This window comes from Heteronotia binoei, chromosome 20 (genome assembly GCF_032191835.1).
Source record: "Heteronotia binoei isolate CCM8104 ecotype False Entrance Well chromosome 20, APGP_CSIRO_Hbin_v1, whole genome shotgun sequence".
In the NCBI taxonomy this organism is placed as follows: Eukaryota; Metazoa; Chordata; class Lepidosauria; order Squamata; family Gekkonidae; genus Heteronotia; species Heteronotia binoei.
In genome coordinates this window covers 13,265,424-13,282,577 of record NC_083242.1, presented here as the reverse complement: position 1 = coordinate 13,282,577, position 17,154 = coordinate 13,265,424, and the positions used below count along the sequence as shown (strand labels likewise).

At 50.5% G+C, this 17,154-nt stretch overlaps 1 protein-coding gene across 2 annotated transcripts in view; it reads left to right on the top strand.

The window, feature by feature from the left end:
• SBK1 (SH3 domain binding kinase 1) overlaps positions 1 to 17,154 on the top strand; it is an 80,719-nt gene that overhangs the window by 31,183 nt on the left and 32,382 nt on the right. The window contains exon 1 of one of the 2 annotated variants that reach the window (XM_060260901.1): positions 16,323 to 16,377. The exons of the other annotated variant lie outside the window; for it this stretch is intronic. The gene's annotated coding sequence lies outside the window, so the exon portion shown is untranslated. Of the gene's footprint in view, positions 1 to 16,322; positions 16,378 to 17,154 lie in introns of those variants that run through there. 2 annotated transcript variants of the gene reach the window in all.

Here is a 17,154-nt window from a genome sequence, read left to right as displayed (position 1 = left end):
CTGGAGGATATTCAGGAAGGTGGCTGAATAGAGCCTGCCCCTGCCCTCCAGACTGCTGATATTCCAAGGAGGTCTCCCATTCAAGCAGAGTCCACCCTGCTTAGCTTCTGAGATCTGACAAGATCGGTCTTGCCATTTGTTGAAGAAATCACAGACAGTAGATGGATCTTCTCAGGTTTTTTTGCTAGTGAAATGGGACTCTTTGACCCCACCCCTCAAAATGGAGATCATGGGACCCATGTGGAATGGGGCTGGGCGGGCAAGTTGGACAAGACCATCCCTCTTTCTTCTTTGGCGAGAGGAAAAGCTGGCAGGGTCCCATCCACCGGTTCCCCCAAACGTTATATCAAAGCGATGGCTAGCCTCTTAGAGACGTAAAATATTGCATAAGAATCAGCACGCACCGAAAAACCGATATCTCAGCATTAGGATCTGGCTTCCGTAGCAAAGGCAGCGGGTGATGTCAACGTGGGGGGAGACAGGCAATAATTAAATCGCTCTCCTGTCACCTGCACAGAGCGCTGTTTGGAAAGAACAAAAGAGGAATAACATCCGGTTGGCTTTCGATTGCGACAATGGGACGGCAAAGTTATAAGAGGGGGGGTGGCGGCAGGGCCTGTGTGCGCAGGGTGAATCATCACTGAGGGAATGTGCAAGCGTAAAACTGTTCAGAGCCGGAATGTGTCAGAGGGGAGGGGGATTCATTCACACACACCCCAATACAACAGCTGAGGCAGAAAAGGAATGACTTGTCCCATTAGTTGCTTGATCTTGTACCAGCAGTGCCCCAGTTCTAGATGTGTTTACTCATAAGTAAACCTGGCTACATCCAAAGGGCCTTGCTCTCCAGGGGACACAGGGAACATAGGAACTCGATGGGGATGCCTGGGGTATTTGTGGGCTCTGGGAACTGTAGGCATAAATGGGAAGGGCTAGGACAGGGGTGGCTACACTTGCTTAACATAAGAGCCGTATAGAATAAATGTCAGATGTTTGAGAGATGCAAGATGTGAACATCAGATGTTTGAGAGCCGCAGGACAGGACAGGAAGGAAGGAATGAAGGAAGATGGGGAGGCGGGAGGGAAAGATGGAAAGAAAGCAACTTTAACTTCAAATGCATTCTCCAAGCTGCTGGCTGGCTTGGCTTGGAGAAATGATTTAAAGAGAGAAATGCCTTCTCCAAGCTAGCCTATGGAGTGGTGGGGGGGGGGGCTTCAAGAGTCACACAATATATGTGAAAGAGCCACATGTGACTCCTGAGCCACAGTTTGGCCACCCCTGCTCTGGTTTCTTTAGAGTTAAAAGTTTCAGAAGGAAGTCATGTTGGTCTGCAATAAAACAGCTAGATTTGAATTCGAGTCCAGAGGCACTTTCAAGAGTCAAGTATCTATTCATCAGTATCTATGTACTGGCTTCCAGGCTCCAAGTATCAGAAGTCAGGCAAGGCAGAGTCGTGGCTTAGCGTCTATCATACTTGTTCTGTCCATGCCCAACAGCCTCTCTTGGTTGGTTTTTATAGCCTCATGCCTAAGTGCCTAAGTGCCATGCTTGCAGCCAGCTGCTCAGAAGCAATCCCGCAATTACTCTTTGTCATCAGCAAGCAGCTGGCTTCAGGCCAAGAGGTGTGCACTTTGCCGTCTTCTCTGTAGCTCTGTTCTCAGCCTCTGTCTGTGGCACTCTAAGGGTGTGGATGATACTGTTGGGCTGGGAACGGCCAACAGAGGTTCACCTGCTGAATCAGGGCTGGAGGGTGTCAGTTGCTCCGCACCAGCCTGACCAGCATTTTTCCTGCTGGTCAGCTTAACTTGGGCTCCTCTTGTCCTGAGAAGTACTCTTCTCCTGAGGAGTCCTCGCTATTGCTGAGCCCTGGCTCACCCACGACAATCTCCTGAACTTGAATTTTGAGTTCAAGTATTCTAGGGACCATTCTGGCAAGAGAGGCTGTTGTCCTGCCTGGGCACTTCTAACAAATGGCTGAATCCAGGGGCACGTGTTCGAATCGGGAAGCCACCTGATACTGTGAGCAAACTTCCTTACTGTTACTCATCACGTCTGACCTAGAAAAAAAAGAAAGGCAACGAGAGCTTTAAAAATAGTGAGATGTAAAGACAAGAAGAGATGTGGAGCAGAACTGTTTGGATCACAGGGCACCTGGCGATGCCTGGGAAGAGAATTGCTACATTAGAAGAACGCTTAGTGCCTGTGGAGTCAAAGCATTGCAACCAACACAGCCACTGTAACTCTTTATGACTATCCTGCACTGTCATTGTTACTGTCCTCGTGTTCAGAATTGCTGGATAGAGGGGTGGTTGGGAGTACAAAATTTGGAGAGGGGCTGTGGCTCAGTGATAGAGGCTCTGCTTGGCATGCAGAAGGTCCCTAGTTCAATCCCCGGCATCTCCAGCGAAAAGGATCAGATAATCAGTGATGGAGAAGACTTTGACCGGCAGCAGCTCTCCAGAGTTCTAGGCATGGAGCGTATCTTTCCTAACCCTTGCTGCTCGAGTTCATGCTAAGGACTGAGACCCTCTGTATGCAGAAAAAAGGTCAAGGTAGTCCCCTGTGCAAGCACCAGTCATTTCCGACTCTAGGGTGACGTTGCTTTTATGTTTTCATGGCAGACTTTTTACAGGGTAGTTTGCCATTGCCTTCCCCAGTCATCTACACTCCCCACCCCCAGCAAGCTGGGTCCTCATTTTACTGACCTTGAAAGGATGGAAGGCTGAGTCAACCTCAAGCCAGCTACCTGAACCCAGCTTCTGCCGGGATTGAACTCAGGTCATGAGCAGAGTTTAGGACTGCAGTACTACAGCTCTACCACTAGGTCCTATTTTTGAGTTGCAATTCCTTCTCTGAACCACAGGGCTTTTTTTGGTAGCAGGAACTCCTTTGCATATTAGGCCACACACCCCTGAGGTAGCTGATCCTCCAAGAGCTTCCAGGGCTCTTCTTCCAGGGCCTAGTGTAAGCTCTTGGAGGATTGGCTACCACAGGGGTGCGTGGCCTAATATGCAAAGAAGTTCCTGCTACAAAAAAAAGTCCTGCTGAACTGAACAAGAGTGCTGGTTGATTGAGCCCAGCATTGTTCACTCTGACCAGCAGCAGCTCTCCTGAAGCAGAGAAAGATAATTTCTCTAACCCCTTTCTTTCCAAAATCCTTTTTACTAGAGATGCCAAGGTTCGATCTTGGGACCTTTGGCACATGCTCTGCAAGTGAGGCATGGCCAGTCCCCATGACAGACAGGTGGATAGAAAAAATTGGACATGGAATGGCCCATCGATGGAACATAAGAACATAAGAGAAGCCATGTTGGATCAGGCCAATGGTCCATCCAGTCCAACACTCTGTGTCATACAGCAGCCAAAAAAACAAGTACCATCAGGAGGTCCACCAGTGGGGCCAGTTTGGTGTAGTGGTTAAGTGCATGGACTCTTATCTGGGAGAACAGGGTTTGATTCCCCACTCCTGCTGGGATGGCTGTGGGTTAGCCATAGCTCTCGCAGGAGTTGTCCTTGAAAGGGCAGCTGCTGTGAGAGCCCTCTCAGCCCTGCCTACCTCACAGGGTGTCTGTTGAGGAGGAGGGGAGGTAAAGGAGATTATAAGCCACTCTGAGATTTGAAGTGCAGGCTGGGATATAAATCCAATATCTTCTTCTTTAGCAGCCAGGTGAATCTGTGGCTTTCTTTCCTTGGGATTTCTGTTTCTTAGCTACCCATTTGTGGGAACTGCCTGAGATCTGTATTATAGACAGATGGTTCAGTGCTGAAGGATTCTTTGAGCTTCTCTTGTGGTAAAGATAGATTTGCCGGTCGGCCTTTTCCCATGTGAAATCTCCCAGGGTGTGTGTATGTCTATGTGCGTATCTCACACACAGAGTTAAGCGGAAGTGAGAATAAACCTTAGTTTAATGGGTCTGATCACCAGACCTTCTGAGCCAGAGCCAGACCCGGCTGTCTCCTGGCGACGATGACATCTCGAGGTTGGGATTGTTGGGAGAAAGAAATGATTCATTATGCTGGGCAGCAAGCAGCGTTTCTCCCAAGTTCCTTCCCTAATTTGGTCCCCCGGGATTTGCAGGAGCAGGTGCGACTGGTCCAATCTGGGCTGTTTACTGTGCAGCATGTGCAGCTGGTCCCCGGAGACAGGCAACTTCATCTCCTTCCCCCCAGCGCAGATCTTAGCTAGGGGAGGGACGGGCGCCTTTGATCCATGATAGGGGGCGGGGGGAGAAACAAGCTTTCTGCCCTTGTTGTTCTGTCAGCTTTTGATTGCAAGTTGCATTTTCCTGTGGATCCCACCACCAACACAAGCGAGGTTCTTTACCTAGAGGCAGGGGTCGTTTTGTAGAAAAATAGGTGGTGGAGCTCATCCAGGGATTGTTATGAAGCTGCACATACTATTCAATGGACAATGAGGTGGAACTTTCAGAAGGAGGAGTTGGAACTCTCAGAAAGGCTCGGGAGCTGCACTCCTGTGAGCTCCCACTGAATCTGAGGCCTGCCTAGAGGTGTTAAAGCCAGTGAGTGGGGTGATTGTTCTAGTTTTTAGCTTTGCAGATGGGCGAGGGCACTGTGAGGCAGGAAGTTAAGACACTGGTTTTGAGGCAGACGTTAAGGCATTTAATTTGTCCCAATTTTTATCATCATCTTTTAAATAGAATCATCTTATTTTACATCATCTTTTTAAAAATCATCTATTTTGCATCCTGTATTCTTGATTCTTATATATATATATATATATATATATATAACCAGTTCACTGTCAAAACTCCACCAATGCCCTAAAGAAAGAGACCACCTTGTCCACGGGTTGGATGCAGGGGTGGAATTCTAGCAGGAGCTCCTTTGCATATTAGGCCATACACCCCTGATGTAGCCAATCCGTTAAGAGCTTACAAGGCTCTTTTTTGTAAGCTCTCCTGACCATTAGAGCAATTCCTCAGTGGAACAGGCTTCCTCGGGAGGTGGTGGGCTCTCCTTCCTTGGAGGTTTTTCAACAAAGGCTAGATGGTCATCTGACAGCAATGAAGATCCTGTGAATTTAGGGGTAAGTGTTTGTGAGTTTCCTGCATTGTGCAGGGGGTTGGACTAGATGACCTTAGAGGTCCCTTCCAACTCTATGATTCTATGATTATCGTAGGATTGGCTACATCACAGGGGTGTGGCCTAACATGCAAAGGAGCTCTTGCTAGAATTGCACCCCTGGTTGGATGTATGATAAATTGCCTGTGGGCCGCATGGGACACGCTGCTGCCCTGGTTCCGTGGCAACCAAAAATCTGTCCCCATCCTGGGAGACCCGGGGGGGGGTGGCAATGCTTCAACCAGATGGAAACTGGCACCCCCCAGGGGAGGAAGAGGCGTTGGGGCCATCACGGCCTCTTGGAGGGAGCCCTAGAATGTATTGTAGGAGAAGCCCTTCTCCCACGAGACATCTGCCTGAGGCCCTGTGGTTGTTATAGTGACTGCAGCACCTTGGCTCAGCGGTGTCTCTGGCTCTTGCACAGGTTTTTTTTGTTTTTGTTTTGAAATTGTGCGTGTGTGTGTGAGTCATGGTGACCTCCGCAGACTGACCCCTCCTGGGGGCCTGGAGGATATTCAGGGAGGTGGCTGAATAAAGCCTGCCTCTGCCCTCCTGACTGCTGGTATTCCAGTGAGGTCTCTCATCCAGATACTTGCCAGAGTCAGCCCGGCTCAGCTTCCGAGATCTGATGAGATCAGGCTTGCCTGGGCTATCCAGGGCAGGGCCGCTTGCTCAGGTTTTGATGGATGGAAAAGCCTCTGGGGGGGTGAAGTTCATTTACCCATTGACTGAACGGCTCTTACTTTTGAGTAAAAACACAAAGGAGTGCACAGCAAAACTTACCCACAGCTAGTGCATCTAGTGAGAGAATCAATCTCTCTCTCTCTTTAACCCTGAGTGGCCCAAGTTAGCCTGATCTCATCAGATATCAGAAGCTAAGCAGTGTCAGCCCTGGATTATATTTGGATGGAAGACCACCAAGGAAGTCCAGGGTCACTCCACAGAACCACCTCTGTTCCTCTCTTGCCTCAGAAAGCCTATGGTGTCTCCATGAGTCAACTGTGACTTGATGGGACTTCTAGGGTTGCCAGCCTCCTGGTGGGGCTTGGAGATCTCCCGCTTTTACAGCTGGCCTCCAGCTGGCAGAGATCAGCTCCCCTGGAGAAAACGGCTGCTTTGAAGGGTGGCCTCTAGGGCATTGGACACTTCTGAGGCCCCTCCCCTCCTTAAACCCCGCCTTCTCCCAGCTCCACCCTCAAAGTCTCCAGGTATTTTCCAACCCAGACCTGGCAACCCTAGCTTTCCACTGCCAGCAAGCAGTTCTAGGGAGCTGCAATCACAATCAAAAGGCTCTACAAGAGGGTGGCTAAAGGTGGAGCCTGGTGACGTCATGGGATGGGGCGGGGCTTACTAGAGCTACAATCAAAAGTCATTTTGGCCCATGTAACTATTGGAGCTGTGGATCTTTATATAAGGCCATTGAGCGATCAATGATCGATAATCAAATCCATTAAAAAGCAAACAAACCGAAGCAGCAATTTCCCCTTGTAGAGTAATGACTGCACTGAGGCAGCATTTGATGACAAGAAAGGCAGGGCATGAATATTTTAATCAATAAAATATTAATAAAATAAAAGGCTAATCGAGGACCACAAAACTACTTTAACTGGGGGGGGGGGGAGGTTGTGTATGTTTAAAATTTAATAGACCTGTGTGTGTGTACGTGGGGTAAAGGTTTTATTTATTTTTCCTCCTGGGGCCTAAAGCTATATAGATAAAGTGCCATTTGAACAGCTGTGGCAACGGATTTCTAGCCTGTTTTGGGGGGCACCCAAAGAGAAGACCCCGTTTTTGCTAGCCGCCCACCATACTTCCGCAGGCCGGGTTGAGGGGTGAAGGAAGGAGTTGCAATTTAAAGAGCCCAGAAGGGGGTGCACAGGTAAGAGCTGGTGAAGCTCCCCCCCTTGCCGCTCCTTGAGAGCATTTCTCCCCCCACAAGCTGGGCTGCTATATCAGACACTACTTGCCACGGAAATGTATGTTTCTACCTGGAATAATCAGAAACTGGGGAAGGGGCTCAATCAGAAAGGGGGGGGGGCTAAAATGAGAGACTTTTCTGCCTCGATAAAGGGGCTTCCTTGTCTCCGGATATGCTCTGCCTGTACATTTCTAAAGAAAGCAAACCAGGGCGCTTTTTTTTTGTAGCAGGAACTCCTTTGCATATTAGGCCACACACCCCGGATGTAGTCAATCCTCTTGGAGCTTGCAATAGGCCCTATGCTAAGAACCCTGTAAGCTCTTGAAGGATTGGCTACATCAGGGGTGTGTGGCCTAATATGCAAAGGAGCTCCTGCTACAAACAGGGCTGGCACTGCCAGTAGGCAAACTAGGTGATTGTCTAGGGTGCTGGCCTTCTGGGGGCACTGGATTGGGTGCCCCCACATGACTCGGTGATGTTGTCAGTGCAGGAGGGGGGAGAAGTTAGCCTCGACTAGGATGCCAGACAGTTTAGGGCCAACCCCGGCTACAAAAAAAGCCCTGACGCAAGCCTTATGAGCAATGCCAGAAGTTTCATCCAAAAGGAAACAAAACCCATGCGCTGGAACCTCTCCCCAGTTGTGGAGCACAAATATTTCCAGCGCGGCATGGGAGCAGATGCAGGAACATGGTAGCCACGCCATCTGGGAAATGTTTAAATCGGGCACAGATCAGCATTTCCCAAGCTATCGATCGCTTAACTCTTCCTCGTTTCCTCCCCAAACCGCCACGAGATTTAAAACCGACTGCTGGCTTTCATCGCTAGGCGAGGCCAGCTTGTCTGTTTTGCATGTCGACAGATGTTTCCCATCCTGCCTATCATTTTGGACAAGGCTTGCCTTGATCATCTCCAATTAAGACAAATCTCTCACCAAGCCCCTCCGCTGCATCAGATCAAAGCTTTAAAAGGCCAACTGTAGCAAAGTCTTCTCATCCTGGCCTGATCGAAATCTTCTACAGCGAATATTTGTCCGCACCAGGCTTGGAATTCTAGCAGGAGCTCCTTTGCATATTAGGCCACACACCCCCTGATGGAGCCAATCCTCCAAGAGTTTACAGGGCTCTTTTTTGTAAGCTCTTGGAGGATTGGCTACATCAGGGGGTGTGACCTAATATGCAAAGGAGCTCCTGCTAGAATTCCACCCCTGGCCTGCACCAATATTTTAACATAGGAGCGAACATGCCAGGCTGGGGTGGAGTGATCCTTGAACTTACTGGGAAGGTTCCTGGAGCTCAATGGTCAGACAGCTGGGCAGGATAATTTAGTCTAGGCTCAGAGTAGGGTTGCCAGCTCCAATTCAAGAAGTATCTGTGGACTTTGAGGGTGGAGCCGGGAGACTTTGGGGGTGGAGCCAGGAAATATTGGAGGTGGAGCCAGGACCAAGAATGTGACAAGCATAATTGAACTCCAAAGGGGGTTCTAGCCATCACATTGAAAGGGACTGCACATCTTTTAAATGCTTTCCTTCACTGGAAATAATGAAGGATAGGGGCACCTTTGGGGCTTATAGAATTGGACCCTCTGGTCCAATCTTTTTGAAACCTGGCAGATCGTTTGAGGAGAGGCACTGGGTGCTATGCTGAAATTTTGGTGCCTCTTTCTCAAAACACAGCCCTCCCAGAGCCCCAGATACCCACAGATCAATTCTCCATTATACCCTATGGGAATCGGCCTTCATAGGGAATAACGGTGCCCAGCAGATATTTCCCTCCCCCTCCTGCTTTCTAATGACCCTGAAGCTGAGGGAGGGCCTCCAAACCAGGGGATCCCCTGACCCCACCTGGGGATTGGCAACCCTAGCTCAGAGCGGGGGGAAGGAAGCCAAGTTGAAGTGGTCATGGCGGCACCCGGGTGGAGTCATGGTGGGCCCCCCTCCTGCTCCCTTCCTGCTATGCTTAGGATAGCTGGACACCAGCAAAGCCAGAGGTGGCCAAACTGTGGCTCAGGAGCCACATGTGGTTCTTTCACATATATTGTGTTGCTCTCAAAGCCCCCACTGCCCTGTCGGCCAGCTTGAAGAAGGCATTTCTCTCTTTAAATCACTTCTCCAAGCCAAGCCAGCCAGTGGCTTGGAGAATGCATATAAAGTTGCTTTCTTCCCACTTCTCCCTCCCTCCCCATCTTCCTTCCTTCCTTCCTTCCTTCCTTCCTTCCTTCCTTCCTTCCTTCCTTCCTTCCTTCCTTCCTTCCTTCCTTATCTCTAACACTTGACGTTCATGTCTTGTGACTCTCGAGCATCTGACATTTATTCTATGTGGCTCTTACATTAAGCAAGTTTGGCCACCCCTGGGCAAAGTCAAGCCAGGCTGTGGAAAATAGATGTGGCAGCTCATTCAGGCTCAGAAGGGATGGGGAAGGGAGAGGAAGGATCAGGAGGGATGGGCGGAGAGGGGGCAGAACACACTTGGCCGGGGGCGTTGCCCTCAAATGCCCCCACATGGCTACAGGCCTGCCGTTTCTGAGGTCCGCAGGCGGCAGGCTGAGCTGAAGCTGAAGCTGCCACACTGGCAGTGTCATGGGAGCTGCTCAGCTGCGGCCTGCCCCCCCCCCCCCTTCTACGGCTCTGTTAACTTCCCAGCCTGGCATCCTTTCAGCCAAAGGCAGGGGTGGAATTCTCGCAGGAGCTCCTTTGCATATTAAGCCACACCTCCTTCATGTAGCCAATCCTCCAAGAGTTTACAAAGGAGCTCCTGCTAGAATTCCACCCCTGGCCAAAGGAATCACATTTGTTCTTTCAAGCGAAGGCTTTGCATTGGGAATGGGCAGGCATTGTAAAAGCTGGTATTGAGTAGAGACAGGACTTTTTTTGTAGCGGGAATGACTTTGCATATTAGGTTGCACCCCGCTGGTGTAGCCAGTCCTTCAAGAGCTTGCAATAGGCCCTTTACGATGAGCCCTGTAAGCTCCTAGAGGGAATGGCTGCATCAGGGGTGTGTGGCCTAATATGCAAAGGAATTCCTGCTATAAAAAAAGTCCCAGGCGGAGGCAAAGAATGGGAGGGCTGGCGGCTCAGGGGCAGAGCATCTGCTCGGCATGCAGAAAGTCCCAGGTTCAATCCCAACATCTCCAGTTGAAGGCTCTAGGGAGGCAGGTTTGGGGAAACGTGTTTCTCAGCCCAAGATGTAAAGGATTTGGGACGGAAATGGGACTGGTTTGGGATGGATTTGGGACGGGACGGACTATGAGGGTTGTCCAACCCCCCCCACAAAGGCACATGCTTTGTGTTCTGCATGAGTTCCAGATCCAGCCTTTGGGATCTTCTGCTAAATCGGGTTCCCAGTGTGGCACCTGCCAGCACCTTTTCTGGCACCCGTCAAGTGTTTTTAGGAAGCAGGAAGTAGGGCTTTTGCCCAGCGAGGCTCTCGATTGACTGATTGGCTGTGCCACCACAGCACCAAGATCTGCACAGTGTGGCTGAAGTTAAGCTGTGGCCATCGTTTTGTGGCTGGCTCTGCCTCCCACAGCAGCCATTTTGTGGCAGCCATTTTGTTGCTGCGACCACCATGCCCTGCCAGAATTCCAGATGTGCCTGCAGGCTCTGAAAGGGAGGGTAGGGACCAATGCTCCTTCTATGCTGTGGAGTCTTCTGAACAAAAATTCTGCTTTGTGAGCTGCTGGCATTAAAGTGGTGAGCGACTGCATGAGCTAGCTTGCTCTGGGGCCATTTCTCCTAAGCTAAGACAAAAAAAGTGTGAGCTGGAGGTGAAAAACCTATGAGCTAGCTCACCCTAACTCTGCTTAGAGGGAACATTGGTGGGGACCCCCAGGTCAGAGGGTTGGGAAAAAGAGCCATTCTCAGCCCCTGCTTTTCACAACAGATGGTGCTGAGCTGGACTAACCTGTGGCAGTCTGTCACCGAAATCAGGAGTTTCGAGCCTTGCTTGGTTGCAGACTGAGGAAAGCCTTCGTTCTGCTTCCCAGATCTGCAGCGTGGGAGCAATCGGGCCAGATTACTTTTGCAAAGCTATCATGTTACCGAGACAATATATCACCTCGGTTGGCAACTAAATTTTAACAAGGCTGAATGTTCAGCAGGCGCAGCAGACCAGAGGACACTGGCTCCATGGACTTGTTCCTACATAAGGCCAGGCAAAGGGCCCTTTCAGCCAGTCTCTTCCAGGGGGAACAATAGCAGAGGAAGAAGACGACTGCAGATTTATACCCTGCCCTTCTCTCTGAATAGAGAGTGGCATACAATCTCCTATATCTTCTCCCCCCACAACAGACCCCCTGTGAGGTGGGTGGGGCTGAGAGAGCTCTTGCAGCGGCTGCCCTTTCAAGGACAACTCCCATGAGAACTACGGCTGACCCAAGGCCATTCCAGCAGGTGCAAGTGGAGGAGTGGGGAATCAAACCCAGTTCTCCAAGATAAGAGTCCACACACTTAACCGCTACACCAAACTGGCCTCTTCCAGGGAAAACAATAGCAGAGGCCTTTGCCCACTCAGGCAAAGTGCTCTTTCAGCCAGTCTCTTCCAGGGGGAACAATAGCAGAGGCCTTTGCCCAGCCAAGCTGCTCGCTCCCATTTCCCGCAGCTTGTGTAGTGGTGAGAGCAGCTGAGATGCCTAAATGAAGTGTTCCGGCAAAGGCTTTCTCACCATGAACGTTGCAGGAGAAGGTATTCAAGAGGCCTTTGTCACACTCAACAGGAGAGGGGGTTAAAGAGGTCTTTGCCCATGTCTGCACAGGGAGGAGAAAATCTGAGATGCCTATGCGAGGGGAGAAAGGAAATCATAGGCTGCAGTCACGCACACTAAATAATGCACTTTCAATCCACTTTCCAACTGGATTTTGTCAGTTCGCACCATCAAATCCAATTGGAAAGTGGACTGAAAGTGCATTATTTAGTATGTGTGATCTCAGCCATAGAACAGAATCATAGTCCAACCCCCCCCCCCCCCCCCAAGGCAGGAAATTCACAAATAACTCTTTTGCTCAGAGTTGCCCAGAAGATGGCAACAAAAAAAACCCTTCCATGATTCCCGGCCAAACTGGCCTGGAGAAAAATTGCTTCCTGATCCCAAAGTGGGGATCAGCATTTCCCTGGGCATGTAAGAAAGGGCCACAAGAACTAAGCCCTGATGCAGCCCTTCCTGCCCTCTCTTTCACAATCTGCCTAAATTCACAGATTCAGTATTGCTGTCAGATGGCCTTCTAGCCTCTGTTTTAAAACCTCCAAAGAAGGAGAGCCCACCACCTCCCGAGGAAGCCTGTTCCCTGAGAAATTGTGGAAAGCCACAATTAGCTCCGCCTGGGCTTCCTGCAATCATTATGAAATAAAATCTGGCTTTAAATATTATTATTATTATTATTACGTTGGGCCTCTGCAGAAATGGGCCCTCTTTTGAGAGGGGGGCGGGGGCAGTGAGAGGTGACTCACCAGATATTTCCAATGATTCTGATGTGTTGCACACAGTGGGACTGGCAGAGAGAGGGCCTGGCTTTCAGCTCTGGTGTTCCCATTTGGTGTTTCTTTTTGTAGTTCCGCAACATGTGGAGACCGCATGGCTAGCTGATTATGACATGTTCAGACATGAAAGGCCAATAATTGACTCCTTCTGTCGCTGCTGCCTTCCCCCACCCGAATAACACTCGAATTGCCCAAGGATTTACACTACGGTGGAAGTGAAATTGGTATTTAAATATACATATATTTAAAGAAGATGGTAGAATAAGCTGAACCACTTCAGAGTGCGAGAGAAACGGGGACTCAGCTTTGGAGCAAATCCTCCACTAACACAAAAGAAAGCACAGCAAGGAGAAAATGCCTGCCCCCTTCCCTTTCCTTGCTGTGCTGGATTTCCATTTGCAGGGAGCTTTCGACGTAAAGGAGTGTTTCAAAACACCACCCTCGGCCTCCTTTCTGACACTTCATCGCCATTCTGCAGCTACAAACCAGGTCTAAGGAAGCCACGGGGTATGAATATATTGAGGGGAGCCAGTAAGATGAGTGCCTCACCTTGCTTTTGGTGGCCTTTATGGGTGTACATTCAGCCTGGCTCCAAAAAGCAGATCCAGGCTTTAAAAGCTGCTGTCTCTCTCTTTCTTTTTTTTTGAAGTACCTTTTGGCTGCTTTCCAGGAAAGCTCTTGAAAGGCAGCTAAAAGAAAAACACAAGAAGGGGGAGGGTGGAGATTGGGGGAAAGGGTGGACCACATCCCTGAGTATCCTCACCCAGGGATGCAAGGCCGTTGCAGTCAAACAAGTGTATTAGTGTGTCAGGAGATGAGCCGCACGGCATTTGCAACAGTCCTCTAATCGCCTTTCCATCTGTATCCAGATTTAGCCCACCTTTCTGTGACATCAGTGGGAAGTGTCAGTTGATTTTAAATGGGTCTAGGGGGCATTGTGTATTTATTTATGGCCCATTTGGCTTCCTGAATTTGGAGAGAAAGGTTTTTAAACATGTAGTCGTGGGATTTTCAAGGGAAAACTCTGGATAATTGAGAACCGACTTGCAGATTCTTGAAGATGGGCATCAACGGCTGCATTTGTTTTTTAAAAGGAGCTTCTAAAGGCAGGAGCAATATACTTCTCTGACTGCCAGCTGCTGATAACACGGGGTTGAAGGTTATTTCCCAAAAAGCAAGCGAGAGTCTAAGGCTGCGATCATGCACACTAAATAATGCACTTTCAATCCACTTTCAATCAACTTTTCAACTGGATTTTACTGTTTGAACTGGCAAAATCCTGTTGGAAAGCACATTGAAAGTGGATTGAAAGAACATTATTTCATGTGTGTGATCACAGCCCAAGAGTATCGTTTCCCAGAGGTGGATGAAGATGTTTTCATTCCTGCTGGCATGTGGGAGTCGGTTGGGTTCTTTCATTTCACCGTTAGTTTTTAAATCATTCTGAATTGTTTTGTATTGTTCACCTTGGATTTATATTTGAAGGTGTTTTTTTTTGGCTGGGGGGAGAATAGACTGCCTTGTGAACGTTTTTGCAGACAGGTGATCTAGTTGACTGCACCCAGGGCTTTTTGTGAGCAGGAATGCACAGGAGTGCAGTTCTGGCTAGGTTGGCATCAAGGGGTGTGGCCTAATATGCAAAAGAGTCCCCGCTGGGCTTTTTCTACAAAAAAAGTGTGAAACCATGGTGATGTCAGGGTGATGGTGGCCTGATAGGCAAAAAAAAGCCCTGACTGCATATAAACAAACAAATTAGCAAATAATTTAAACCAATCTGCTTGAGCCAGTTTGAGTGTAGTGAGAGGGCCAGTTTGGGGTAGTGGTTAAGTGTGCGGACTCTTATCTGGGAGAACCGGGTTTGATTCCCCACTCCTCCACTTGCACCTGCTGGAATGGCCTTGGGTCAGCCATAGTTCTCATAGGAGATGTCCTTGAAAGGGCAGCTTCTGGGAGAACTCTCTCAGCCCCACCCACCTCACAGGGTGTCTGTTGTGGGGGGAGAAGATATAGGAGATTGTTCTTCTTGTTGCTGAAACTGTGCTTCTGGATAGGTCCATTGTACTATCTCCCCCCCCCCCCGATATTTTTATTTATGTATTTTCACCATAGACTAAGCATTACAGTCTGTTCCCATATGGCAAGTATGGCTGACACAACCCAGCAACCATATACGGGGGAAACAGCGCAAAGAGAGCACACAGCATTATAGGGAAATTGCATGTGGGGATATTTCTTTCAAGAATCGCTTTATGGCGGTGACTTTGGAAGACTAAGCTTGGGTTTACAGGTGCGCTCAGTCTGAACACTGTACTTATATTTTTGGTAAAATAGCAGAGTCCTGTACCTCCTTTAAGATGAACAAATTTTATTGTAGCATAAGCTTTCGAGAAACACAGCTCTCTTCATCAGATGCATGCATGCATTTCTTTGTGGGATCTAAGAGGGATGGATGGACAAACAGACAGAGGGCTTTTTTTGAGCAGGAACACACAGCAACGCAGCTCTGGCTGGCTTGTTGTCAGGGGGTGTGACCTAATATGCAAATGAGCTCCTGATGGGCTTTTTCTACAAAACCCCCCTAGATAGATGGATGGATGGATGGATGGATGGATGGATGGATGGATGGATGGATGGATAGATAGATAGATAGATAGATAGATAGATAGATAGATAGATAGATAGATAGATAGATAGATAGATAGATGGATGGATGGATGGATGGATGGATGGATGGATGGATGGATGGATGGATGGATGGATGGATGGATGGATGGATGGATAGATGGATAGATAGATAGATAGATAGATAGATAGATAGATGGATGGATGGATGGATGGATGGATGGATGGATGGATGGATGGATGGATGGATGGATAGATAGATAGATAGATAGATAGATAGATAGATAGATAGATAGATAGATAGATAGATAGATAGATAGCAATGTTCCCTCTACGCTGAGTTAGCGTGAGCTAGCTCACAGATTTTTAGCCTCCAGCTCACACATTTTTGGCCTAGCTCAGGAAGGATGACCCCAGAGCACACTGATTGATGCAGTCGCTCACAACTTTAATGCCAGGAGCTCACAAAATAGACTTTTTGCTCACAAGACTGCAGCTTAGAGGGAACATAGGTAGGCAGGCCGGCCGGCAGGCAGATGACAGACAGACAGACAGATCGCACCGGATTAACCCCGGATCCCCTGGGCACCTTTGAGCAGCCGCGCCAAAGGGCAGTCCCAGCTTTTTGACCTAGAAAAGCAGCCGGCTGCAGGAAGGGATGGGGGAGAAGGAGAGATGAAAGAACACGGTCCTCTCTAGGACCCGGCGAGCGGGCGGGGGGGAGCCGAGGCGAGGCGGCAGGCAAGGGAGGGAGGGAGGGAGCGAGCGCCGCCCGCCTGCCCAGCCTCCAGGAAGAAAAAAGTCGCCGAGCGTCTCTCTCTCTCTCCCTCTCCAGGCAGGCAGGCAGGCAGGCGAGGCAGGCGGGCTTCCCGAGGAGCACGCAGAACAAAGGCACCGGCTTGCAGGGCTGCGGGAGCCCCCCCCTCCCCCGCCGCCGGGCGGCTCCCCTTTGCTCCCGGGGCCAGGTGGTGCTGCGCCTCCTCCTCCTGCTGCGGCTGCTGCTGCTTGTGCATCGCCGCCCCTCCCTCCCTCCCTCCCCCTCTCCCCGGGAGCTTTTGCCTTTGCACCGGCTCGGAGGAGCGAGGGGAGGCGAGCATGGGATTGCTGCCGCGCCGCGGTCGTCTCGGCGCGGAGGGGGGACGCGGGCGGCCGGCGGCGATGCCAGGCGGGATCTGAGGTCTGCTCCCCCCCCCCCCAAGTCGATCCAGGCTCGGCCGCGACCCTCCCTCCTCCCCGGAGCTGCAGACGAGGGACATGACGAAGAGACCCCCCTAACGGCAGGTGTGTGCGTGTGGTTTGGGGCTCTTTTTTGGGGGGGGCTGTCTCCGGTGGGGGCGTGCATCTCGGGATCGCAGGTCTGGATTGCAAAGAGGGAGGGGTCGGGGTCGATCGGGTCCCCCCCTCCCCGCCGGCTGCACCTTCTCCTTTTTGGAAAAAAAGGAGGGGGGTCGTGGAAGGGGGCGAGAAAGGAGGCAGGTGAGAAAGGGCGGGGTGAGCACGGCGAGGGGGGTATTGCAACGGATGGGGGGCTCCCCCCCCCCCACGGCGCAGCGCACAAGGTTTATTTTGTTTTATTTTTGCAAGATTCGTCTCGAAATGGGAGGGAGGAGGAGGCGATTGTGTCCTAGGAAGACCGGGGGGGGGGCGTCTCGCAAGGCTTTGGTCGGGCGCCTTCTCCGCACCGGCGCGGCTAGAACAATGAGCCCCCCACCCGCCCGCTCCACCTGCAGCGAGGAAGGCTTTGCTACCGCTTACAGTGGCTCTGGAGCGGGGTTGGGGGGGGGGTATCGTTAGGGATGCTCTGAAATGCCGCTGTCAGCCCCCCCCCCAATGCAAAAAGGGCGCTTGGATCGACCAAAGGACACCCCCCCCCCAATGCAGGAGGGTCATCGGTCCCCCTTCTTCCAAGGAGGGGTTTGAATGAGGCCAGCCCCCACTCTACCTGTTTGACAGCAGGCTGACGCTTATTCCCCCTCCGCATTCTGCCTCCCCCCACTCTGCAGAACTACCTATAAATATATAGGGACAATGTCTTTTCTGAACGCCGTTTCTTCCCACTC